Source organism: Phascolarctos cinereus, unplaced genomic scaffold (genome assembly GCF_003287225.1).
Source record: "Phascolarctos cinereus isolate Bilbo 61053 unplaced genomic scaffold, phaCin_HiC Scaffold_7;HRSCAF=346, whole genome shotgun sequence".
NCBI lineage: Eukaryota > Metazoa > Chordata > Mammalia > Diprotodontia > Phascolarctidae > Phascolarctos > Phascolarctos cinereus.
The window spans coordinates 32,754,934-32,781,947 of record NW_027556180.1 but is presented as its reverse complement, the minus strand read 5'-3'; the positions used below and the strand labels follow the sequence as shown (position 1 = coordinate 32,781,947).

Genomic DNA, 27,014 nt, shown 5'->3' with positions numbered 1-27,014 from the left:
ACTGAGTTTCTGCTACAAGGTCAGAGATAAAAATTGTTTATAGAAACACAAAATAGGAAGGCAAATTTAGCCTCGTACTATTTGGGGTTTTGCCCTCCCACACATGCAAGCAGGAGCAAGGACAAGGCTCCCGGACCGCTATTTCCCCATGGCAACAGGGGTCGGCCACGCTTTAACCCAGTTGAGTGATATGAGTCCTTGTATTTTCCGAATTCTACATACTGTTTTGAAGGGTAGGGATAGTGGGGGAGAAACAAGCAGCATTTCCGGCAGCTGGTGTTTGGGCAGCAAGGCAAATCTTTGGTTGAACTCTGTTTTGGGGAGGTCAAGTTGAAAGGTTGTTTCAAATAAATATCAGGTAAGATAACAGATGTAAAATGCTTAATGAAACTTTAAAGCATTGTATAAGTAGATATTGTTATTAGTATTGTCATGGTCGTTAGAGCCCTTCAGCTATTTTATTCTCTAAATTTAGACGCATTTTGTATATCACCTAGTTAGAAAGTGCAAGATCGTGTGCCTATTTGCTGGGATATTCCTGTCCTGGAAGTACACTATGTATTTAAGTTTCAGTGCTGGGTGTGATGGATTTCAGTTCCTTGAGACATTCAATTAGTCAGCCCCAACATTCACTCACTAGGTAACCTCGCGCAAATCATTTAACCTACTGGAGGTTAACCTATCAGAATGTCCGTCTGTAAAATGGAAAGGCAACATGGGTTAGCCTCGGAGTCAGGGACATATACTGACCTATACTGGTTGTATTACCCAAGACAAGTCTCTTAACCTAGAGGCAAGGTGGTGCTGTGGATAGAATGCCGGACCTGAACTCAGGAAGAACTGGCACGTTGAATTTAAGATGTCTGCAGGATATCTAGTTTGAAATGTCTAATAGGAAGTTGGAGATGCTAGAATGGAAGTCATTAGAGAGATTGGGGCTGGATAAATAGATATGAGAATTATCTGCATAGAGATGATAATTGGGACAGCTAAATGGTTCAGTGTGGATACAGTACTGGGACTAAAGTCAAGAAGATCCAAGTTCAAATCCAGCCTCAAACAATTTGCTAGTTATGGGACCCTGGGCAAGTCACTTAACCTCTGTTTGCCTCAGTTACCTCATCTGTCAAATGGAGATAATAATAGCACCTACCTCCCAGAGTTGTTGTGGGGATTGAATGAGATAATAATTTCAAAGGGCTTAGCACATAGTGAGCACTATATAAGTGTTAGCTATTATTATTGTCAGCTATTATTTAATTGAAGCCATGTGAGTGGATGTGATTACCAAGTGAAATAATATAGAGGCAGAAGAAAAAAGGACCAAGGCCTTGGGTCTTGTGAAAGGAGCCATTTATTGAGACAAAGGCAAGAGTTTGTTGGCAACAGGGGAGAAGATGGTCTCCACCAATAAGATCCCCCATCCTAGCTGTTTTTACCCTCGGATGTGCCAACAATTGTTTGGACAGCACTAAACTGAGGTGGAATGTGAAATGCCAAATGAGCAGTTCTGAAAATTCCTTTATATTCTGACCTGATTAAGTATCATTTCCCCCAGAAGATTATAATAGTAGTTACAAGTTACAGACCTGTTCTTTAGTTGTTCTGTTAATGTGTACTTGCTCTGAATTTAGCATTCTGTTTGTGTATAGGAATAAATTATCTGTTCTATACCTGACTCATATTTGTATGTGGAGTACATTTTTAAATCCTCCTTATTTCTATACAGCCCCAAGATGTGAGCTGTGATCTAAGTTATAAGTAACATTGCCCCTAGGGTGCCATACCTGAGGACTTAGAGAGACCCCCCCGAAGTATGTGAGAAAAGGGAGCTTAACCCTTTCTTGTTAGAGGACAGATTCTTCAGGACTAAACTCAGTTCTAGCTACATGCCTGGATATAAACTAGGCACAGGTCCAATACACCAGCCCCTGTGTGTCCAAAAGTGGTTTCTCAAAGTAAGACATGTAGACCAGCAGGGGCAGCTAGGTCACATAGTGGATAGAACACTGGCCCTGGAGTGAGGAGGAACTGAATTCAAATCCGACCCCAGACACTTGACACTTCCTAGCTGTGTGCAAGTCACTTAACACTGATTGCCTCACCAAAAAGCAAAAAAAAAAAAAAAAAGAAATGTAGACCAGAGAGTTCCATCATTATCATCATCATGATCATCACCATCATCATCTTCTTCATCATCATCACTACCACCACCACCGCCATAAGTGACATTTCATTTATTCATTGGGTAAGTGTTTATTAAATGCCTGATATATACCAGGCACTGAATTAGGTACTTGAAAATTTGTAAAGCATTTTACATACATTATTTACTTTGAGTCTCAAAATTACCTTGTGTGGTAGGTATTAAGGTATTATTATTCCCATTTTATAGATGACAAAATTGAGGGTCAGAAATCGTGGGTAGGCTGCCCATGGATGCATAACAATAAACGTCAGAGGTGAGATTTTAACTCAGGTTTTCTTGACTCCAACTCCAGCCTGAAGATACTAACATCAATGTGTTTGAACAAATAATAAGGATGACATGCTCTCTCAATGCTAGTAGAAAATGCAAAAATTGCTAAACATAAATCCATACTTATGGAAACATTTGCCACGATTGTGCCCATGGGTCAGAAGTTCCTCATCCAAGCTACTGTATGCAATTATATTGCCCTTTATTATCAGGTAAAATCAGGAAATTCCAAGGACCAACAGTATGTATTTGCCTTTTGTTTGTTCATGCCAGGAAATGGGCTACTGTAGTCAGATAGCTGCATTCAATTTACACACACGCACACACACACACACACACACACTTTTTTGTCTAGCAAAAGCTTCCTCAAAAAAAGAGAGAGCAGAACATCCTTCTGCAATTCCAGTCGAGTAAAACTAAATTCCCAAAGCCTGGAAGGATGTGAAGGTCCAACCGTATTTTGCATACTTTAGTTCATTAAACAAATTATTGATATCTTTTATTTTTACATCACCTACTCAGAGAGTTATAACTCATGGAAAAGAATAAAGGAGAAAAAAACCAAACAGAGTTCAGTAAAGGGAACCAACTCATAGAGCAGTCCCTGGCATTAGGTATTAGGGATTGGCCTTCTATGCTGTTCATTCATCATGTCATTAACTTGTTAGACTTCTTGGTGTCTTGACCTACTAGGACAACTGCAATTATTTTTCCTCTTGCATGTAATTCTTCAGTTAAGGAGTTTTGAGAGTTCATAAAGACTGGAGAAAATATCTAGCCCTCCATCCTGTCGACCCTCCTTACGTTTTGCCTTGACTATTGCAATAACTTCCTAATTGATCTCCCTGCCTTTTTCTCTTCTCTTTCCAATCCATCTATCCACACAGCTACCAAAACAATGATCTTAAATCATAGGTCTGATCATGCCCAGCCCCCTTTTTCCCTTCCTCCCCACTCAACTACTTTCTTTTACTCTTATTTCCTGCTTTTAAGATGAAGTATAAACCCTTCTCTTTGGCATTAAAAGTCCATGAAGATATGGCTCCAACCTTCCATTCCAACCTCATTTCACAGAACTCCCCACCATAGACACTCTGTTCAAGCTGAACTAGCCAGGTTACTATTCTCTGTACTCAAAATTCTTTCTCCAAATTCTGTGTGAGTGCACACTCCATCCCCACTTGCCTGGATTGCTTTTTCCACTAACCTTGGACTTTGGGGATCTTTTTCTTCCTTCGAGGCTCAGCTCAAACTCCATTTTCTCTAGGAGGCCTGCCTGGATCCATCTAAATAGCACTTCTCTTTCTCTCTCCAACTGCTCTTAGAATTCTTTGCTTGATTTCTCTACTCTCCCTACCACATGCTATCCTGGCATATGCTAATCTCTGAATTTGTTAAATCTCCTTTGGTGGAATAGAACCTGTTTGAGAGTAGGCGCTATCTCACTTTTGTGTGTGTGTTCTCAGCATGCAACATAGTGTAATAAGTCTTTAATAAAGATTTTTTCACTAATTAACTCATCCATCCATCCACTCATTTATCGAATGATTTGTTTTCCTCTTTGGATCCCAGGGCCCATCACAGTGTCTTGTAAATAGTAAGCATTTAATAAGCATGCCGTAAATTCAATGAATTATTCATCAACAGCTCTAGCAACTGAACTTTTTTTTTTTATTTGCTGAACCTGGTTTTTGTGATCACCAGAAACTCATCTGGTAAAAATATAGCACTGCCTCCCTCATGGGAGCAATCAGAGAATTGCTACAGCAATTTCCTATTTAGAATTTTCACTGACCTTGGTCCTTCTGTAGTTACATGATCTCATTGCTATGTGTGCTTCCTCTAAGAATACAGATTGTAATTCCTTATTGCTGTCATTACGCGTGATTCTAGACCATGTCTTTCCATAAATCCCCTACAGAGAATCCATTTAATACATGTGATGTCATTTTCTGTTGATTTGTAAGTTGTAGATACCAGTGAAATACTTAAGCTAGGCATCTATTACTACATAAGTCTATGCCTAGAGTATATTTGCTTCTTAACTTTGCCCCTTAGAATACCATGTTTCTTTCCAAATTCAGCTCAAACCCCATCTTTTACATGATGGCTTTCCTACCTCCAAATGCATGGTGTCCTACTCCCCCTAAAACACCCGATACTTATTTTGTATCTTCTTAATTGAGCACACAAATGAATTTAAAAAAGCGTTTATTAAGTGCTTACTATATAAGAAATGCTGTGCTATGTATGGGAATATAAACAGAAAAAAATTTGTAGACAGTCCTTGCTCTCAGGGAGTTCACATTCTAATGGAGGAAAAACAAAATTAGAAGGGTTCAGCTTCAAGTCCGATGGAAAGATCCCATGGTTTTTAGGATGCATCAGCAAAGCAAATGGTAACATATCTTCTTTGGTATCATTTCCTCCCCCCTAATATTTCTAATGTTAAACTACTTTTCCCCCTAATATTTCTAATGTCGAACCATTCAACAGCAGCAAAGAGTGGTGATGAGAATGTTGTTTTGAGGCCTTCAGTTATCTGTAGCTATCAAGAAGGTGGGGGCTGATCCCACTTACACAGACAGATGTTAAATCACAATGTATGTAGTTGCCTCCCTATACATTGTCTTCACTGACAGAATGTGAAGTCTTAGAGGGCAAGGGATGACTGACTGACTGACTGACTGAATGAATGAATGAATGAATGAATGAATGAACAGCATTTATTAAATGCTATATGCTAATCACTGGGAATACAAATATAGTATTGACTCAGTCCCTGCCCTTGAGGAGTTCACATGGGGAAGACAGCACATAGGAGTGGAAACCAAGTTTGGGAAGTCACAAGCGGAGTGGAGTCACAAATGGTGGGTCGAGCCACAGGGCATTCAATTGACATGCCCTTACCAGGGACAATTGTAGTGTTGATTTGATTATAGTTCTCAGAGCAAAGGTTAAAAGAAAGGGGTAAATGGTCAGGGTGAAGCAGAGGAAACATGGTCCCAGGGAGTGCAGAGCCAAATGGCTTAGGAAGCATGGTCCCTGGTTGTCTGTTTGGAAGGTGCAGCAGTGGCAGCAGATGTTTGCTTCTGTGTCCTGAACATCTAGCATAGTGACTGGCACACACTAGGCACTTAGCAAACAGTGGCTGATTGTTAACTCACTCATTTCTTTCTTCTTGTCATGGATGTTCTTGAATAGGGTGTTTGCACTACGTCTCACAACCACTTCAAAGTGGTATCACAAACTTTGGTGACTTCCTGATACCCACCACGCATTTCTCCACTGTTTTCTGAGTCACTTGTGAAGGCAGCCTGTTGTCATAAAAAGCCTGCTGGCTTTGGAGGTTCAAATCCTGTATCTGTTATTTAGTGACCTTCAGCAAAACCCCCTCTAGGCCTCAGTTGATTCATCTATGAAGCAGATGGTTGGAGTAGAAGACTTCTGAGGTCTCTTTCAGCTCTAAACTTATAATTCTAAATAATTTCATCACTCTGTGCCTTAATTTCCTCATATTCACCTGGAGGGGATTGGACTAGATGGTTTCTGATGTTTCATACAGTTCTAAATCCATGATCTTGTTTATAAACCCGTGATTCTTTGGAGGTTGGGATGTTCCATGATTCAGAGCCACATGGCATCACTGAGTGAACATTTATGTTTAAAAGATGGGCTTTGGTGTCAAGGAGTGGTCTTGTCTTCCTGAAAGAATAATACAGTTTCTGAAATGTGACCCAGTACAGTCTCTTCTTCCTATTCACTTCTGGGCCCTGCTCATTATCCAGCTGTAGCAAATGTCTGAGATAGATGAATTGATGGGCTAACTCACTGGGCTGTCCATCTAACAACATGTCATAAACTGGGCAAGATGCCTTCTGCCTAATTTCACTAAGTGGATTTTCATGAAGTGGTCCAAAAGAATTGAGTGACTATTATGGACATGCCACTGGGCTAGGGATTGTGTAGAAATTTTTAGAAAGAATGAGGAGCAAGTATGCTATATAACTGCCATTGAAAGCTATCTGGAGGTCACATTTCTCATGTGTGAACCCATCTCTTTGGCTATGCAGGGTGGGATTGCTGCCAGAAATGGATGTCTTCTCAGAGATCAAATCCAAATGCTCATTTAGCACCAGAATGCAAATGAAATTTTAAAATGTTATTTCCACAAGGAAAAATCTAGAGTCACCCAGATTTTAGTCATACATTTAACACTGATTTCTTCTAGAAATATGTTCCTGATTTCGTAGGTGTGGATATTTCTCCCTACCTATGCAAATCAGAGTTACAACAAGGGTGGGAGTGACAGGGGCTTTGGTTCGGGGTCCCGTAAATGCTTTTCCTCCTTTAGCAGATGAGACTGCAGAATTTACCAGCTAGAAAGGAAGAAGGATGAGATTTAAAAAAGGAAGCTATTGTGGGTTCTCCATAGCTGCCCTCCACCACTTCTTCCACTGGTGAAGTGAGCACTGCAGTAGCCTGGCCCTGCCTGCTTGTCACCCTCTCAGTGACTTCACAGTGCCATGAGCCCTCAGTCATGGTGCTCAGTGACCATGCTCGAGAGTATGTTTTTTGTCACTAGCTTTGGGATCAGGTTTGTGCAAAAAATTCTCAGTATAGCTGCACCTTTCATGTCTCACCAGATCATAAGATCATGAATTGCTGGAAAAGGCTCCAGAGGTCAACTCATCCAACTCCTTCATTTTACAGATGTGGAAACTGAGGCTCAGAGAGGTGACCTTGCCCAGGGTCTCAAGGCTACATAGGATCATAGGCTCAGAGCTAGAAGGAAACTCAGAGACCATCATGTCCAGACTCATCATTTTACAAAGGAGGAAACTGAGGCCCGAGGAGGGTAAAGTGATTTGTTCAACACCTCAGAGGTAGTAAGTGGCAGAGCCAGAACGTCCTCTTCAGTTGCTATGGCTAGAAGATATGTATTACTTGGTGGTAAGTCTCCAAACTTAGCTCAGCTGATCATCTGATAACATACCACACACACATGCGCTCACACAGAGTGGATTGGAGGGCATCTCAGCAAGGTGGGACCTAGCATAACTTGTGTGCAGCTGACAGAGCTGTCAAGTTCCCAGTGTTGCATTTATACCAAGATGAGGCAGAGGAAGGCTTCCATGAAGGTCTGTACCAACTATGTTAGGAGATGCAGCTGCTCTGTGGAAACACTGTCTTGGAGAAGGAAGCTGCAAAGTGAGTACAGAATATGAAAAAAGGCAGTTGATCTGATGCTGCTGTGAGTCTCCTGGGTCATTCCATCTCTCCATCAGCTCTGACGTTGTCTTGGTTGCCATTTTTAGTAGACCATAAAAGGGAAAGGGCCAGACTTGGGAGATGTGATGATTGTACGTGTGTCTGCATAATCAAGAAAGAACATGGCATTTCTTTGAAAGATTCTAAGCCAGAAACATAACCAGAGGTGGATAACTAGAGCTTTGCCCTAAGGTACCAAAATTTCAAGGCTATTGACCGTACTTGTGATTTGTCAGGAGCTAGAAATAATTATGCTTCATATCGGAATAATTAGATAAAATAGGTTATCACCTGGATGGCGTGTTTCCTTCCACTGGATGCTACGACCCCTAGATCTGTCCTGCTTCCTTCCTCATGGCGTCTTCCTCAGGAGCGGAGTCATGGTACCTTAAGGAGTTCAATCTTCCCCTCATGGGTCATTATCCCAGGTTCTCTACCTTTTTGTTCCTCAAGACTTCTCCAGTATCTCTTCCCATGCTAGACTGGTTTTAAAAAGTCAATTTGAGAACATGATTTTGTATTGTTTCTTCCTCAAGACAGGATTGCTATATCTAACTAATACAAAATGTCTGCTGACCACAGGGGTAAGATGGTGCAGCGGATTGGGTCAGGGAGACATGGATTCAAATCCTGCCTCAGAAATTTAGTAGCTGTGAGACCCTGCTTAAGTTCAAGCCTGAGCTTCATTTGTCAAATGAGAGGGTTGCATTTAGTGGCCTCACTCCTAGCCCTTATCCAGTGATTTTAAAATAGAATGCTCCGAAAGTTGCTCCATTCACAGAGTCATATATCAATAGGATTTTGCTCAAAAATCATTGCAGAAATGTCGAGGCCATCACTTTACATGTAAACTCGTTAGACTTAGAGTCTTTTACTAGTATGAGCTACAAATAGCTTCTGACCATTTTATATTTAGAGGAAATTTGCCTTGTTGGCCAAAGACTCTAATTTTTAAACACGAGGTAACTTCACTATCCACCAGCCTTGATTTTCATGTAAATTGTTAGAAGGCTGAAAAAAATTCATGGCAGCCAATGACATTAAAAAAAAAAAAGAAAACCTTTTCCCTTTAATTTAATTGAATAAACATTTACTAAGTATAGCCTTTCGGGCAGCTGGGTGGCACAGTGGATAGCACAACAGGTCTGAGGTCAGAAAGACTTATCTTCTAAAGTTCAAATCTGGCCTCCGACCCTGGGCAAGTCATTTAAGCCTATTTCCCTTAGTTTCCTAGTAAACCACTCCAGTGGTTTCCTTGTCAAGAAAATCCCAAATGGGGTCACAAAGAGTCAAATACAACAAATATTTTAGGCTCTGTGCTAAGTCCTGGACATATAAAGAAAAAATGGAAGATTCTATTCTATTGGGAGGAGATATGTACACAACTTCATGTATAAAAAGAATCAATTGATGGGTATTTATTTAGCACTTACTATGGGAGATAGCCATACAAATGCAAAAGGCAAATAGTTCTTACCATCAAGAAGTTTACATGCCATTTATGGGTGGGGGGGGATGGGGAATATTACATGTGCACAGAAAAGGGAATACAAAAATATATGCAAAGTAAATACAATTCAACAGGGAGAATTATTCCCTGAAGGAAAGAGAAAAGGCCTCATGAAGAAGACTTCGCTTCAGCTTAGCTCTGAAGGAAGCTACTGATTCTTGGAGGGGGAGGTGAGGAAGGAGGGCTTTCCATTTGCGGAAGAGCTTTCTGCAAAAAAGTAGGAAGGTGGGAGATGTAGTCTAGAGTGTAAGGATTAGCAAATAGTTTGGTTGGGTTGTAGAGTATGTAAAGGGGAGTGATGAGAAATAAGGCTGGAAAAATTGTTGGAATTCAGATTGTGAAGGGCTTTCAATGTCTAAGAGAAGTTTGTACTGTATTCTAGGGGCCTAGGGAGCCACCGAAACTTCTTAAGAAGGAGAGGGACATCAGCAGGGGATTGCTTTAGGAATACCGCTTTGTCAGTTTCATAGAGGCTCAATTGGAAAGCGGAGAGATTGGAAGTGGGGGGGGGTGCAATTAAGAGATGGCTACTGCAATAGACAAAGCAAGAAGTGATGAGCTAGAATTAGGAGGTGGCTAAGTGGGCAGAGAGGAGGTGGGCAAAACTTGGTGGCTTACTGGACGTGGGAAGGAGATGAGGATATAAAGTGAGGAGTGAAGAGGGGTTCTGAGCTTGTAGATCTGAATTACTGGAAAACTGGACCAATTAAGAAGCTATTAAAACAGCCCAAGTACGAGGCTACATAGGTAGACCTGGACTATGGGGAGCTGTGGGAGTATCAAGAGATCTTTAGAAAAAGATTACTCCGGTAAGAGTAGGTTACCTAAGCGTAATAAACAACTAAAAAGGAAAACCAGGTATTTGACTAAATGTTTGGTTCACTTCCCGTTTGGGAAATATTTAAATGGTCCAGCTCAAGATTTTATAAAGCATAAGGCTCAAATGCCTGTACAAATTGATTCACTGAGTGATTTTTTAAAAATGGACAAACCCCCAAAGAACAGAAAAAGAAACCAACAAATCCACAAAAACAATGTGAACTTTGGTTGAGTTCATGGTTGTTTAAAAAAAAATCATACACATACAGGAAAGTAACACTTTGGTTCGTTATTAGCATTGAATTCAATTCACTGAGAATTTATTGAGCACCAACTCTGTGTCAGGTGCTGTGCTAGGCTCTAAGGCTACAAAGACAAATGAGACAATCTTTGCCCTCAGAGAACTGCCATTTCATTGGTATATACACGTGGGTATACGTAAGAACATGTAATCCAGAACTGAAGTCACCTTGAAGAGTAATTCACCAACAGCCCATGGGATGGATGAACCACTAAGGATGAGATGGGTATTGTCAAGATATTAGGAGACACCTTGTTTTTCCAGCTTGGGCCCAGCAAGCAGGCTGTGACCTGAGCTTGGCATAACAACAGTCCTTTGTGCTCACCCTCTGGCAAAATCAAATAATTACTGTATTGCTTCAACCAGCACCAGGTGTCCTCTGAGCTCGGACAAGCATCAGACAAGCTTGGACAAACACCCATGTTCCAGTCATGAAGTCCTGCTATGAGTCAAATAAATGAAGCCCCTCATTGTCGGGGCCACAGCTCATTGTGCAACCATTGGTATAAGTATTGAGATCTCCCCACACCATCTTGGGTCCCCTCTCTAGGGGTGAGGCCCCAGCACATGCGTCTAGATCCCTCCTTGATGGCAAGCCATTTCCCTCACTTTGAAATTAAATTTCTGTTTGATTTGTGACTCTCCCGTCTCTAGCCTGCTCTGTTTGGCTCCAGGTACCCACAAATTAGAGGCCAGTTTAGTCCAGTTGACATTAATTGGTATCAGAAGTGGGACTGGACATGGAACCGGGCCATGGGACTCTCTGGCACTAGTGGGAATGGAGTAGGCGCCACCAGAGATTTATTTCTCTGGAGCCCAACTGCCCTTCACAGCCAACCCTGCTTGTCTGGTGAGTCGTCTGCCCTTGTTCCTGCTCTAGTCTCTGAGTTACTGTCTTGGTCGAGTTCTCTACTCCTTGTGAGGAAAACTCCAGGGCAAGTCATTTAACATTTGCTTTGATTTCCCAGTCAGTAAAATGGAGGTAACAACAATTATTATGAAGATCAAATGAGATAATACCTGTAAAGTGCTTAGCACAGTGTCTGGCACAGAGCGGGTGCTGTATAAATGCTCATTCCCTTCTCTTCTCTCCCTCCCCTAAAGTTCATGGTAAACACTAAAGTGCTGTATAAATGCTAGCTCCTTGTCCTCTTCCTCCTCTTCCCTATCCCTAAACTTTGTTGTTCAGTCATGCCTGACATTTCATGACCCCATTTAGGGTTTTCTTGGCAAGGATACTGGAATGGTTTGCCATTTCCTCCTCCAGCTCATTTTACACATGAGGAAACTGAGGCAAACAGGATAAAATGACTTGCCGAGGGTCAAATAGCTAGTTAGTGTCTGAGGCTGGGTTTGAATTCAGGTCTAACTTACTCATGGTCTTGTGCTCCATTCAAGGTTCCACCTAGCTGCCAACCCCTAAGGGAAAAAGGGATTTCATTCTTTGTTCACCTGGTTGAGCTCTTGCTGTACATTCGCCTTAAAAAGCCCCTGTTGTTGTCATTGAGTTTTTGTTTGTTTGTTTTAAATTTTTGAACAGGCCTTTGCTCACTTTAGGTTTTAGACTTTCAGATGCCCTGCCTAAAAATAAGTGGAATTCTTTGGTAGCCTTCCTTGGTGGTGGGACCTTTTTTCCAACTTTTTACAAGTCCTCACAAAATGATGACTCATTAGCCAGCTCCCTGTGCTTACATAAGACCTCTTTCCCCTTTCCTGCCTCCTTTTGTGTGGTGTCTTCCCCCATTAGATTGTAAGCTGGGACTCTCTTTTTATTAACTGTATCATCAGTGCTTAGCACAGTGCCTGGAACATAGTAGGCACTTACTAAATGTTTCTTGGGTCGAATTCTTGGTTGAAAGATCATTTGTAACTGTATCATCAGAATTTTGCTTTTTAGACATTCTTATGGCTCTTGAGTCATCTTTCTTAGACTATGGTATCACACCTAACTTTTTTTCTCTTTAATGTTTTTGAAATCAATTTTCAAGTCTAATCTAATTATGCCCATAATTCCATTCCTTGGTTGGGAAAATCTCCAAGATGACCATGGTCAAAAACATTGGTGGTTTTTGTTTGTTTTTAAATCAGAAATGCTATCACTTCATCTTCATTAATCAGTTTTTCCTTCTTAGCCACATCAGCAGCGTTCTTCATGATTTCCTTACTTTTTTGAAATATAGAACTGCCAGAAAGGCAAATCAAGAATTATGAAGTGCTATGCTTTAGCAGAATGAAAGTTCTGAGACATGTCCATTCAGTTGATGCAGTCCCTTATCACAAGTGTATTTTACGTCTGTGCCTACAAAATAAGCTGTATTCCTTGATGGCTAGTCACTCAAGGGAAGGATCAAAGGTCACACTCAAGATGGCAGGAGAAGAGGGCGCTAGCATACTTATCCATGGTGTATGCAAGCCTGATCTTCTGGGCCTGTTTTAGAATTTGTATCAAGAAATCTATATCCTCCATCTGGCTGGTCAGTCTGTAGTATACTTCCACAGGAATGTCAATTCTATTTCTTTTTTCTTTCATCTTCATCCAAAATGTCCTCTACAGTTTCCTACTTCTATCTTTTGTCTGTTAGAGTTCACATATATCTAAACAGTTTTGATATAGAATTTTACTCACCTATTTTTTCTATTATTTTTTTTTCCTTTGAACAATGCCATATCAAAGCCATGAATATCCTTTCTCAGTAAAGCTCCAAGATAATGAAAAATCTATGAATCAAAAGGTAGAAGTATAAGGACAGGTGAATGAGAATCAAAGTGCCAGAAGCCTTTTTTGAGCATTGCCTTCTATAGGTCTTTGCTTCAGGTCTTCTAGGGATTCATGAGAGAAGTAGAAAACAGACTCTTCCCAAAAGATTTCCTGGCTCCCCTTATAAGAAAAAGACAGATCAAAGTAAATGATCAGTAGCTCCCAGTCCCTATAGATTTATATTGCAGACCCCAAGAAAATATTTCAGAAAAAAAATTTGGTTCTGTTTTGGTAAATTATAAATTAAATACATCTTGGTGACTTTTGCATCTACAAACTATTCTAAATTGGTATTTCATTGAAACAGGATGTAAGAATAACATGACAATTGTGCACAATTATCCTACAGAATCAGGTGAAGCTTTTCCCCACTAGAGTTGTCACTACACAGTACCAGTAGAACTTCCTGTGTTTAAATGATATTAGTGAGTAAAATAAAATTCCTGCCCTCAAGAAACTTGCAATCTTTTCTTAAAAATATTATTTTATTTTTTTCTAATTACATGTAAAGACAGTTTTCAACATTCATTTTTTAGCAGATTTCGAGTTGCAAATTTTTCTCCCTCTCTCCTCTTCCTCCTTCCTCTCTAAGATGGTAAATAATTTGATATGGGTTATATGTACGCAATCATGTAAAACATATTTCCATGTTAGTCTTGTTGTGAAAGAAGAAACGGAACAAAAGAAAAAATATGAAAAAAATAAAGAAAGCAAAAATAGTCTGCTTCTATCTGCATTCAGACTCCATCAGCTCTTTCTCTGGAAGTGGATAGCATTTTCCATCATGAGTCTTGGAATTGTCTTGGGTCATTGTATGGCTGAGAAGAGCCAAGTCTATGATGTGGCTGTTACTGTGTACAATGTTCTCCTGGTTCTGCTCACTTCAGTCAGCATCAGTTCATACAAGTCTTTCCAGGTTTTTCTGAAGCCCACTTGCTCATCATTTCTTATAGCACAATAGTATCCCATTACATTCATATACCTTACCTTGTTCAGCCATTCCCCAATTGATGGGCATCCTCTCAATTTCAATTCTTTGCCACCACAAAAAGAGCTGCTATAAATATTTTTGTACATGTGGGTTCTTTCCCCTTCTTTATGCTCTCTTTCAGGTACAGACCTAGTAGTGGTATTGCTGGATCAGAGGGTATGCACAGTTTTATAACCCTTTGGGCATAGAGATTTGCAATCTAATTGAATTTTATGACATTGAATATTGAGATAATTCTAGCAATTGTTTAGTGCAGATGAAGCTATGAAACAATGTAGGAAGATGAAAATGCTTTCAAAAACCATTAGCAAAAGTCCACCAAACACATATTTTCATAAATGCTTACACCACTGGAAATCTATGAGTTATAACAGTAAAGTGCAGGGGAACAGAGATGTGAGAGGCAGTTATTCCAAGAAAATTATTCAAAAAAATCTGGCCGTCCTGTATTAAAGTAAATATTTATAACAAGTGCAACTATTCTAAAACATTTTCTGACAAAACAAACATGACCTTATGAAATCTAAACTTTAGCCAAAAGCATGTAATACTAAATGAATGCTTGTAAAAACACCTTGTGGCTGGGGCAAAAAATTGCTTGGAAAGATATCAATGTGCATGTGCTATGGATAATGTCTGAAAGTGGATAATGTCGATTTTAACAAGCTAATACCCAGCATACAGATCTGGAGTGAAATGATATGATGATGATGATGATGATGATGATGATGATGATGATGATGATGATGGTGTGTGTGTGTGTGTGTGTGTGTGTGTGTGTGTGTGTGTGTGTGTGTGTGAAAAACTAGGTAAAGACTAAGATATAGCTAGGAGAATTGCATAACACAAATCTGACTCTGAAGTATTAGATACCTACACTAAGTGGACTAGAAATTAGGAAACCTGGTACCAGCCCAGGCTTGTCACTAAGCAGATGTATGTATGACCTTGGGCAAGGTGACTCTTTGGGTTTCAGTTGCCACATCCTACCCAAGGCAAGTCTGATGTGCCAGGGATTCTTAGGGTTCAGGTGGGATGATTTCCATCTGGGAGTGAGACACATGATATCAGAAAATTTACTGTTGTGAGAAAATTTAGAAATCACACTTTCTAATCCCCTCATTTTCTAGAAGAGGAAATTTCCAAAAGAGATGAGCAAAGAGATGAGATGACTTGCCCAGAATGATGTAGGTAGTAAGAGGCCAAGCCCAGATCCACATTGAGCAGAATAAACCAAAAAAACAAGCAGAACCCCCCAAATCCAGACTGTGTAGTTGCAAGAAAACATCTACAGCATGATGGGATTCCAGGGCTCAGCTACAAATCTGCACGCAATTAACAAGCCTTACTGAAGAGAGTACCAGGTAGTTGATCTAATCATCCCTTCTAAATGATTCCCAAATCTTTGGTCTTTTTATTTATTTATTTATTTATTTTGAGGCAGTCAGGATTAAGTGACTTGTCCAGGGTCATATAGCTATTGGTGTTTTTAACTATGTCATCTTGCACTACCTTCCCCAGGTATGGTTTTGAGTTGGGCTTCCTGTCCCCACTGGGCCTTGGGCATGCACATCAGTCATTTAAATTATCAAACAGAAATTGGCCCATGTGGTCTCCAACATTCCCTTCCTCCCCTAAAGTTCTGTGACCTCAAATGGAATTTATCAAATGAAGCACATATATAGATATGATATATATGTATATGTGTACATGTATGTGTATATATATTTTACATATATACATACACACACACATTTTTATATACATATATACACACACACATTTATATATATGTATATATATATATATATATACAGAGAGAGAGAGAGAGACAGAGAGACAGAGAGAAAGAGATCCACTGCTATTTTTAGTCATGTTCTTATTGATAAGACTTAGGTTTCAAGAGGAATTATATCCTTTTGTTTTTTCATTTTTGTTTTTTTTCCATCGGGCAATGGGGGTTAAGTGACTTGCCCAGGGTCACACGGTTAGTAAGTGTTAGGTGTCTGAGGCCGGATTTGAACTCAGATACTCCTGAATCCAGGGCCAGTGCTCTATCCACTGTGCCACCTAGCTTCCACCAGGAATTATATCCTTTTTTCCCCTCTTTGTAGCCAACACTTTAGAATGTACCATTGAAAGATCCAACAGATAACGTTTTTGACTCATTAATGCATCCGACCAGGGAATGACTAATTCTCTTGGCAGGATTTATTTGGCTCATTTGGGGTATTTGTTACACTTAACATTGCTACATTTGCAAGATCTTCCTCAAAGACTAAAGGTCCATTATGTATAAAGGAGTTTGGAGAATGTGTTTCTTTATTTAGGAAAAAAAAAAGGCTCAATTTAAAGCCAGCAGTCAAATCCTGGAGATCTTCATTGCTTTATATGTTAATTTTTGAGCAATATTTTATATAGGCATCTAGGCATTCTAGTAAATAGAACACTGGATCTGGGGACAGGAAGACCTGAGTTCAAATGCTACCTCAGATGCTAGTTGTGAAGCCCTGGGCAAGTCATTTAACTTCTCAGTCACAGTTTCCTCATCTGTAAAATGGGGATGATCATAATAGCACCTACCTCACAGGATCATTGGGAAGACTCAGTGAGGTCACATGTATGTCACTTTTAAAACCTTTAAATTATTTTATTATTTGCTATACAGTGATTATGTAGTCTCACCTACTTTAGGCTATAATGTAATGAATAACAATTAAAATGGAAATTATTGTATGTGTGCTAATATTAATACCACCCACCACTTCAGGATGCCTTTTTTTTTTTTTTGGCTAAGCAATGGGGCTTAGTGACTTGGCCAGGGTCACACAGCTAGTAAGTGTCAAGAGTCTGGGGCAGGAATTGAACTCAGGTCCTCCCGACTCCAGGGCCGGTGCTCTATCCACTGTACCACCTAGCTGGCCCCAGGATGGTTTTTCAAAACATATTTATTTGCCTAACAGCTCTGGATTTTTTTTTTTCCTTTGGAGGCTCTAGACCTTTGGAGGCAACTTCAGAAACAGAAATTCTCACTGAATTTGTTTGTCACTTAGAACTTTGAGGTACTGATGTAAAATGGTTTGACCATGGTCATATAGCTATGATGTGTAAAAACAGAATTATCACTCAGGTCTTCCTTGCTCCAAGACTGCCCCTCTATCCACTACCCCACACTGTTTCTTCTGCTCTATGGACTTTATTGATAACATGTAGCTCTAACATGTGTCATTTATAGGGACTTTTAAGGTTTTCAAACCTTTTTACACACACAATCTCATTTAAATCCCAAAACTCTACCAGGTAGAGTCTATTTAATAGATGAGGAAACTGAGGCCCAGAAAAGTGAAGTGAATTTCCCAGGGTTACACAGCTAGTATATTGCATATATTTACATATGCATGTTGCTTTCCCCAATATGATATAAGATCCTATTTCATTTTGGTTTCTATATCTCTAGCATCTAGTATGATAAAAGGCATATATTCAATAATAATAATTTAATACAAAGTAGACATTTAATAAAGCATATGGATTCGTTGATCAAGGCTGGATTGAAATCCAAGTTCCTGACTCAGTCTGATATTCTTCCTACTACTTCCTATTTCTACCGTGTAAATGATTCCAAATTTTATAAACACACAGAGAAAACAAAAGCACATTGAAACATTAAAAATATTTGGGGAAAATATCACCAGAATAATGGGGGAGGGATCGGGCTTATTTGAACCAATTGTATTCAAGGAAGAGCCTTAGTGGAAAGTAAGATCTTAGTTGAAGAAATGAGGGGATTGAGCAGAATTTTATCTGGGAAGGAGTGAGAATCAAACCATGTAGTACATAGATCATAAAAGATCAGATTTAGAGCCAAGAGTGACTCCAATGAGTCCAAGCTGCTTATTTTACAGATGAGGAAACTGAGGCGCAGAGCGAAGAAATGATTTGCGCAAAGTCACAAAGAACAAGGAGCAGAGCTGAGATTTGAAACCAGGATTTCCGTCTCCAAATCCGGTGTTTCTTCCACTGTATCATACTGCATGATGGGAAAGCATTCCTGGGATGTATCTTACCCAGGGGAGGGCAAAGAAAGATAACATATGCAGAGTGCTTGGCATACCTCAAAGTGCTACATAATGATAATTTTAATATTATTTCATCATTTAAAATAATAAAATAAGTGCCACATGATGCTATTTATAACTAATTATAATGTTATTATCAATATTACATCATCAATTTTAAATTTATATTAATATTTTTGAATTATATTCCTTGATATAATTAATTTAATTATTAATTGAATACTTAATTGAATAATATCATTGAATGTCACTGAATTGATATTAGTTTAATATATTATTGAATAATAAGTATCAATTGAATTATATTAATATTATTAAATAATAATTTGCCTATAGTCACAATGCTACTCCCTGAAATCTGACAGAAGAAGAGGTTTTTGAATTAAGTGCTATGTTTGGAGTCAAGAAGACCAGCGTTTGAATCCTGTCTATGACACTAGCTTGATAACCATGGGCAAGTCATTTAACATAACGGAGACTTCATCTCTTCATCTGGAAAGTGAACACACTAATGCCCTTGATACTCTATCTACTTCACAGGAATGCTGTGTGTTTCAAATGAAATCAAGCAGATAAAATACCTCACAAACACTAAAGCAATATACAAATGATAGCGATGGCCATCATCATCATTGTCACCACCATCGACGTCATCAATGTTATTGTTATTGTTGTTGTTATTATTATTATTTTGCTGTATGCATTGTGTGTTTGGGTAGCGTGTGTTTGGATAGTACAAAGGAAGGAATATGCATTTGTTAAATGTCTACTACATGCCAAGAACTTTTACAAATATTATCTCATTTGGTCCTCACAGCAACCCTGGGAGGTAGGCGCTATTATTATCCCCATGTTGTTGCTGTTGTTGGATGGTATTAAGTTGTGTCTGAATCTTCATTTCCCTATTTGGGGCTTTCTTGGCAAAGATACTGGAGTGGCTTGTTATTTCCTTCTGCAGCTCATTTTACAGATGAGGAAACTGAGGCAAACAGAATTAAGTGACTTTCCCAGGGGGAGACAGCTAGGGAGTGTCTGAGACTAAATTTGAACTCCTCTTCCTGACTTTAGGCTCAGAGCTCTATCCACTGTGTCACCTAGCTGCCATGATAGAACATACATATGTGATGATTGCTTCTCTGAGGAACTGGTTAGAGATGGGTTAGGCATGGTTGTGCTGTATATTGGTTAGAGACCATATCACAGTTAGAAAGATCTAGATTCAAGTCCATCTCTGACATATACTGGCTTTGTGGACTTAACTTCTCAGCATTCCACATAGCTCTGTAAGACTATAAATTGTAAAGGATGAGTGAATACACAAATAGATGAATGAATTTTTTTAAAAAAAGCCATTTATTAAGCTCTTACTGAAAAGCAACATGGCATAATGGATATGGCGCTAGACTTGGAGTCAGAAAATCCTGGATTCGAATTCTGCCTCAGACAATTAATATGTGGCCCTGGGCAAGTTACTTAATCTCTCTTTGCCTCAGTTTCCTTTTCTATTAAGATGACGGGATTGGATTCAGTGGCCTCTGAGATCCCTTCCAACTCTATATGATCCTACAGAGTCCTAAGCCCTGCCAGTCTGCATCAGAAAGGGAAGTTCCTCAATGGAAATTCCCTGTATAAATGGAATCACACTCCAGTCAAAAAACCATAACAAAACAGAATCCTAAACTAAAATCTGATCCCTTTATACTGTGGATTTTACCGTTGTTAATGTGCATCTGATTCTTCATGACCCCATTTGGGGTTTTCTTGGCAAACATATGGGGGTGGTTTGCCATTTCCTTCTGCAGTTCATTTTATACCTGAGGAAAGTGAAACAAATAGGGTTAAGTGACTTGCCCAGGGTTACACAGCTAGTAAGTGTCTGAGGCCAAATTGAACTCGGGAAGAGGAGTCTTTGTGACTCCAGGTCCAGTACTCTATCCACTGTACCACCTCACTGCCCTGTATTGGTGAGTTATACAGAGGCCAAAATAAGAGGGAAGAGTAATACCTCTGTGTTACGGAATATGGGAAGATTCATCCAATATCTAGCAGTACAGGATAATGGCTAAGTTCACAGGTCTTAGAGATCCTCCGATCCAAGCCTTTCCTTTTACAGATGAGGGAACTGAAGCTTTTCGAGGTGACATGTCTTGCCTTGAGACATATATAGGAGGGACATAGCAAGCCCTCACTCCCCTAATTGTACCGTTCTTTCCTCTTCAGGCTATTTGTCTACCTTTTCTCCACATCTTGAGAAATATGGAAGGATCACCTACCTAACCCTCCCTGGAAAAGCTGAATGATAGCTACAGAATGCTGACGCTTTACATTCCATGGATTATCAGATTGGCTTCTCAGCCAGCTAACACAAGGCACGGGCCCCTCTGGTGCATCCTGCCCAGGAAAGTACAAGCTAAATCACCTCCAGGAACAACTCACCGATTGGTATTGCTAATTACTGCTAGTAATGAAGATGTATGGTTGCAGGTATTGGAGCCAACTGTTTAACTGACAATGCTTTGGTCAAGCTGAGTAATTTTATATCCTGCTGCATTTACTAAAGCCCTGTAATCTCCCCAGACAGCTGGAAGATTCCAGTTATTAGTGCACATGACACTTATCAAGTCATCTGTGACTAATAAAAACTTGAGAAAGTGGGGAAGAAAGAACAGGCAGTCGGTTATTCAGCAATGTTTTCTCCAACTTGCCAAACTTTCTCAGGCAATGCTTACTCCCCATAGAGCACCCCACGTGTCTAATTGTAAAAATCTGTCAGCATCGCAGGATTCCAGAGAGCTCACTGATTTCCACTGAGGGTAGTGATGGGAGAACGAGACTTCCATTGTAAGGAAAAGAGGGGCTCCAAGGGGTGGGGTGGTGGAGGGAGGGAGTAGGCTGAGCAAATGTGAGTTACGAGAGTCTGGTCTGAAGGACTGGAAGTCCCCACTTCTCCTCATTTTCGGCATGACTTCTATCCCTTCCAAGTCCCAGACTGCGGGCAGAACTCCCTGCTTGCTCTAGGCCGTCGTTGGGTAAGTCTTGACGGTCCTAGCGTCTGAAGTTTGCTTTCAAGTGGTCACCCTTACTTGGAGTGCATGTGGCCAGGGTTACTGCCTTTACTCTTGACAGGATGTGCTGTTGTAATGAGGATGGATTTAGAGTGCATTCAAAACAAAATCCCGGAGAGCTAGTTCCCAGCAGGGCCTGGTCGAGTTACTCAGGGCCCCCTAGGTCGCCTTTTCCCAAGCCATTTTTCTAAGGAAATCATTGGAGGTAGCCAAGGTTGTTGTGGAATCTAGCCTTTAAGGGTCTCTCCTTCAACTTAATTCAACACATATTTATTGAATTAATGAATTCTAAGCAGTGGAAATAGAGATGTATTTGGAGGCAGAGGACTCGAATGAGAATCCTATCTCTGTCACATTCTATGTAACTTTGGGTCTCCTTTCTGGAGCTCAGTTTCCCCACCTTTAAAAATGAGGGGGCTGGTTCTTTTCTGCTCTAAATGTGATAGTAGATAGAATGCTGAAAATAAAATGTTAGCCTTGGGGTCTGGAGGATGCGAGTTCAGAACTCAACTCTCTGACACTTGATAAATACCTATGGCAAGTGCCATAGCTTCTGAGTCTCCTTTCCTCATATTTCAAATGGAGATAATACCTACAGAATTTAGTGTATAGCAGGGGTTTTTAACCTTACAAACTTTAAAATAAGTGAACTTAAAAATAGATTGATAACTGCTCTTCGATATAATAGGGTTCCTTCGTAATTCCGTGTTTTATGTAAAAGCTATGTATATTTTACTGCAAATATCATTCTGAGGTGTCCATAAGCTTCATTTCACAGCCAAAGGGGTCCGTGACACAAAAGTTAAGGCTCCTGATCTAGACCCTTGCTTATGCCACGCTAACTCCAGGCAGCTTGCCCATTTTCCAGGGCGGGGGCAGCAGGGGAAGCTTCGAGGACAGAACAGGAGCTAGGTACCCAGGAGAGCCTCGGGTGGCAGAGGAGAGTGTGAGGCAGGAGGGCCGCAGTGCCCCCGACAGCCGTCTGTCCCGGCACGCTCTGCAGCGCTCCCCAGGGATCGGCCAGTCTGCCCCTCGCCAGCCCTGCTCGTGGACCCAGTCGGGCGAAGGCACCGCCTCGCCTCGCCCCACCCCTGCCCGCTGAGCTCCTAGCCAACTCGCCCGCCAGTTCCGGTCTGTCCAGCGCCTCTATGCGTCCCGGCTCCTCCTCCTCCTTCTCCATCCTCTCCTGCCCTGGGCTTAGGCGGCACTTGATGCCCGGCTGTCCCAACAAGTTGGCAGCTACAGGCGCTGGCCAGTGTGCCCGCCCCACACTGATAGGTAAGGGCTGCGGGGACCCACCAGGGCTGGAGGCTGCGCAGGACAGACCAGCTGCCGGGCTGCGGGGGGGGGGGGGGGGCGGGGAGTCGCCTTGGCTTTCCTCCTCCCCCTTTCAGTCCTAAACTCCCCCCACCCCGGCCAGCTGGCCTCTCCCCGCCCCCCTTGGCTGGGACAGCTAAGAGAGGACTGCCCCCCCTCCCAGGCTGGGCCCCCCTGAACAATTCCTCTAACTTCGCTACGAAGTTGGCGTCCCTGTCGGCGAGGGCTGCTGGGCCAACTTAGGGCAAGTCTGAGCGCTGGGCTGGGTGGGGGACCTAGGCGGGGCGAGTCAGGGGCTTCCAGGGGGGCAGCGCACCTCCCCACCCTCCCTCCTTGCTTCTCTCCTTCCTGCCTCCTTCCCTTCCTTTTCCCCTTCTTTCCTCCATCTTTTCTTCCCTCGTTTCTTTCTCTCTGTCCTTCTCTCTGTCAAGATAAGAGACATGTTGCCAGAGCTAGGGACCTCCCCTTCGGAGTTTTCTCGGAGGCAGGGAGAGCGCATGATTTAGGTTAGTGAGGGATGGGAGGCCGAGCATCCCAGATAAACCAGGAAGTGCTGAGTCTCATTTTGGAAAGCAGGCAAAATCTGCAGATGGGGGTGGGTGTGTGTGTGTGTGTGTGTGTGTGTGTGTGTCTGTGTGTCTGTGTGTCTGTGTGTCTGTGTCTGTGTGTTAATGGTAAAGCAGAAGACAGAGAATGGACGGCTGATTCTGGAGGAGCAGGAGGCCCTGTGCTGGCCCAGGAGAGTCGGCTGACCCCTATTTTCCTCTAACCCCAGGAGACAGAATTATACCGTCAGAGCAGGAAATAATAATGCATAATGAGAAGCAGCATAATGTAGCTATTCTCAAATCTCACCTCTGGCTAGCTGCTCAACCTGGGGCAAGTCATTCAATTTCTCAGGGCCCCAGAGAACTCTCTAATAAACTTATGAGTAGCCAACAAACTCTCAACCTTAGTTTTTTTATCTGTGAAATGGGGATGATATCACTTACTTTACAAGATTGGGAGAATAAAGTGCCATAATATGTAAGTGCTATGTAAGTGCCATTATTTATTATTGTTTTTATTAGATCAGCACATACCAATGAAATCTCAGGTACAGACCCTTCCCCCCTAAAAAACCCATAGCTAACATTTATATACTACGTTAGGGTTTCCAAAGAGTTTTACATACATCCTGCTAAATGAGATTTGATTTGATTTTGGATGGCCTGCCAAAATGAAAGACTAATTAGTGCAGGATCCTTGCACTGTATACCTAGGAGCTTAGATTAGGGCTGGAAGGGACCTCAGAGGCTATTTCATCCCACCCTCTCATTTTATGTTTCAGGAGACTGTAACTCTCAGGGAATCTGAGTGACCTGCCTAAGGTCACACAAAGAGTAAGCATCGGAGGCAGGGCTTGAACCCAGGTCCCGCATTCCAAATTCTTTGTTTTTTTTCCATGACACCAGCCTAGGACACAAGACCTTGAAATCCAAATCAGTCAGTCAGTCACTAAACAAGGATTTGTCCAGGACCTGCTGTGTGTCTGGTACTGTGTTAGGGATAAAAAGACAAAAGAAATGAGAGCGTGTACATTTTTGGAGGCTGCAACATGTGCACGTGTAAGTACATACAAAAAATATACTGAGTAAATACCAGGGGATTGGGAGAAGTGGGAAGAGGGGGATCAGAGCAGACTCAGGGATCAGCAAAGAGTTCATTAAGGACTTGGTGCTTGAGCTGAACTTGAAAGGAAGGGATTAATGGGAGAGCCAGTACACAGCCAGCCATGATACAAGGGAGAGGCTGGTTCAGTCCATAAAATCAACAAGTGAAGAGGTCAAAGAAGATTAGGAAGGGAAGGAAAACAGTTCATTGGGCTCTGTAGGAATGAATTCCTTAGTTCTTTAGACCTTGGGAAGAGAGAGTGACCTTGGCTAATGTGGGAGGGGAAGAAGCCAGATTACCCAGGCTTGATGGGGTGTGGCAGGGGATTTCTGGAGCCAGTGAATGTAGGCTTGGGAGACCTGATTGTTGAATTTACACCCAGAAATCCATAAATTACCAGTCAGGGCTTGATTTGTTCTTTTCCTTCTTTAGATTTAAGAAACAAAAGGAGTAAATGTCAGTAATGGAAATTAAGCTAAAAAGTGTTTCTTAGGTACATTTTTTTTTTGGGGGGGAATCAGTTGTTAAACACGTGCCAGTCCACTATGGATAAACTGCTGCTGCGGAAATCGAAGCAGAAGGGATCCATGACTCCATCTAGAAGTTTGGCTGTGCAGGAGAGAACAGAGGATAAAAACTTGAAGAGAGTAATATTCCAGAGGGCAGTTAGACTGCCAGGCCTGGAGTCAGGAAGACTCATCCTCCTGAGTTCAAATCTGGCCTCAGACACTTACTAACTGTGTGACCCTGGGCAAGTCACTTAACCCAGTTTGCCTCAGTTTCCTCATCTGTAAAACAAGCTGGAGACCACTCCAATATCTGCCCAAAAAACCCTAAATGGGGTCCTGAAGAGTCTGACGTGACTGAACAACAAAATATATTAAACGGTTAGTTCATAGAATACTAAGATCATTGGTTTGGAGCTAGAAAGTACCTTGCAGATGTCAACTGAATGGAAATGGCCTCTAACCTGTGGGTGGCCAGAGCCAAACAGAGCAGGCTAGAGACAGGAGAACCAGGAATCAAACAGAAATTTAATTTCAAAGTGAGAGAGATAGCTTGCAAGCAAGAACGCATTGCCAGAGCCCTGCCCCAGTGCGTGGGGAGGGGGGACCCTCTTTAGGGCAGGCAGATCTCAATGCACCTCTGGCTACATAGTGGGCTGTAGCCCTGATAGCCAGGGATAACAGCAACAATGTGACAAGTCTGATTCATAGCAGGACTTCCAGACCAGAACATGGATACAGCAGGTGCTTATCTGAGCTCAGGAAACACCTGGTGCTGGGTAAAGCAATTCGATAATTATATGAACCAATTCTGGGATTTTGCTGTGGCCAAGATCATCCAGAGGGTGAGAGCAAAAGATGTTGTTATGCCAAGCTCAGGGCACAGCCTGCTTGCTGGGAAATAGAGTGTCTCCTAATATCTTGACATAGATTATCTAGTCTAACCCCTTTCATTTTACAGATTATAAAACGTTAGGTAACTTACCCAAGGTTGCATTAGTAGTAAATAGGGAAGCCAGAATTTGAAAACAGATCTCTGATTTCAAAGCCAGAACTCTTTCCGTTAAATTACTCTGTCTCTCCTAGGACAGACATCACACAAAGGCACTTTTTCAATGAGATATGTGCCTTGATTTCCTTGGTCTAAGTCTTCCCTCCCTTGCTGGAGATGACTGTGATTCTTCTATGACTTACTGTTGACAATCTGTAAGGGCTCCCAGAATTGGCCATGTGATGGGCTGTATGTCTGTCCTGTGAGGTCCAAGCTGGCTAAATTGGGAGAGGATACAATAATTTTTTTTTGAGGCAACCAGAGTTAAGTGACTTGCCCAGGGTCACACAGCTAGTAAGTGTCTGAGGTCACATTTGAACTCAGGTCCTCCTGACTTCAGGGCACTCAGTGGCACTCTATCGGCTGGACCACCTAGCTGCCCCCACAACTCTTGAAGACCATCCATGAAGGTTTAGGAGGTTTGTGAGCCAACTCACCTAAGTGGAACCAGAGGCCACATTAGGAAATAACAGATCGTTGGCAGAGAGATAATCTGTTTCACAGGGTTATATTGTAGAGCTAGGGGACAATAAATATCACTCCCCACCACATTGCCCCCTCCCTCCAGCTTTAGAAATGAAAGAATTAAAGCCTAGAGAGGGTGACTTGCTCTTGATTATACAGATGCTAAGTATGTGAGTACTGCTTTTTTAACATCTCACAGAATACATGGCTGACAGTTGGGAAGGGCAGAAGCTGCTGGTTTCCTCTCTCTTCTCTCTAGGCAAGACCCATAACTACACTCCCTGGGGAAGAACAGTAAGATTAGGAGATGCCTGAGGTCACTTCCCTAGAAAACCTAATTCTAATTCTCCTCCACTCCTGGGACTGCCTCACCCATTTAGGGCTAGGTATGTGGTCAAGTCTAAGTGTACTTTTCTGCTTTGAGTAAGCTATGAAAATATGAAACAATAACATCTTTTATTCAGCTCTAGCCCCTAACTGGGAAGGTAGTAGCAGTTAGACAATCTAACTGTTGTGTTCTCTCTGTCTCTCTCTGTCTCTCTCTGTCTCTCCCTCCCTCCCTCCCTCTCTCTTTGTCTCTGTGTCTGTCTGTCTCTCTCACACACACAAATATGTGTGTGTGTGTGTGTGTGTATTTATGTTGCTGTTTAAAATCTACATTTCTCCCCAGTGTACTTTGTTATCTCTGGTCTCTCTTGTGGCCACATTCACTCAAGATCACACATAAATCAGTAATGCAATGGAGGACC

The 27,014-nt window shown here is 41.5% G+C and overlaps 1 protein-coding gene across 2 annotated transcripts in view; it reads left to right on the top strand.

Moving 5' to 3' along the window:
* The first annotated feature begins 22,331 nt into the window (after positions 1 to 22,331).
* Positions 22,332 to 27,014, top strand: part of PLD1 (phospholipase D1) — a 256,470-nt gene continuing 251,787 nt past the window's right edge. For both annotated transcript variants that reach the window (XM_020980417.2, XM_020980414.2), the window contains exon 1: positions 22,332 to 22,551. The gene's annotated coding sequence lies outside the window, so the exon portion shown is untranslated. The remainder of the gene's footprint in view (positions 22,552 to 27,014) is intronic.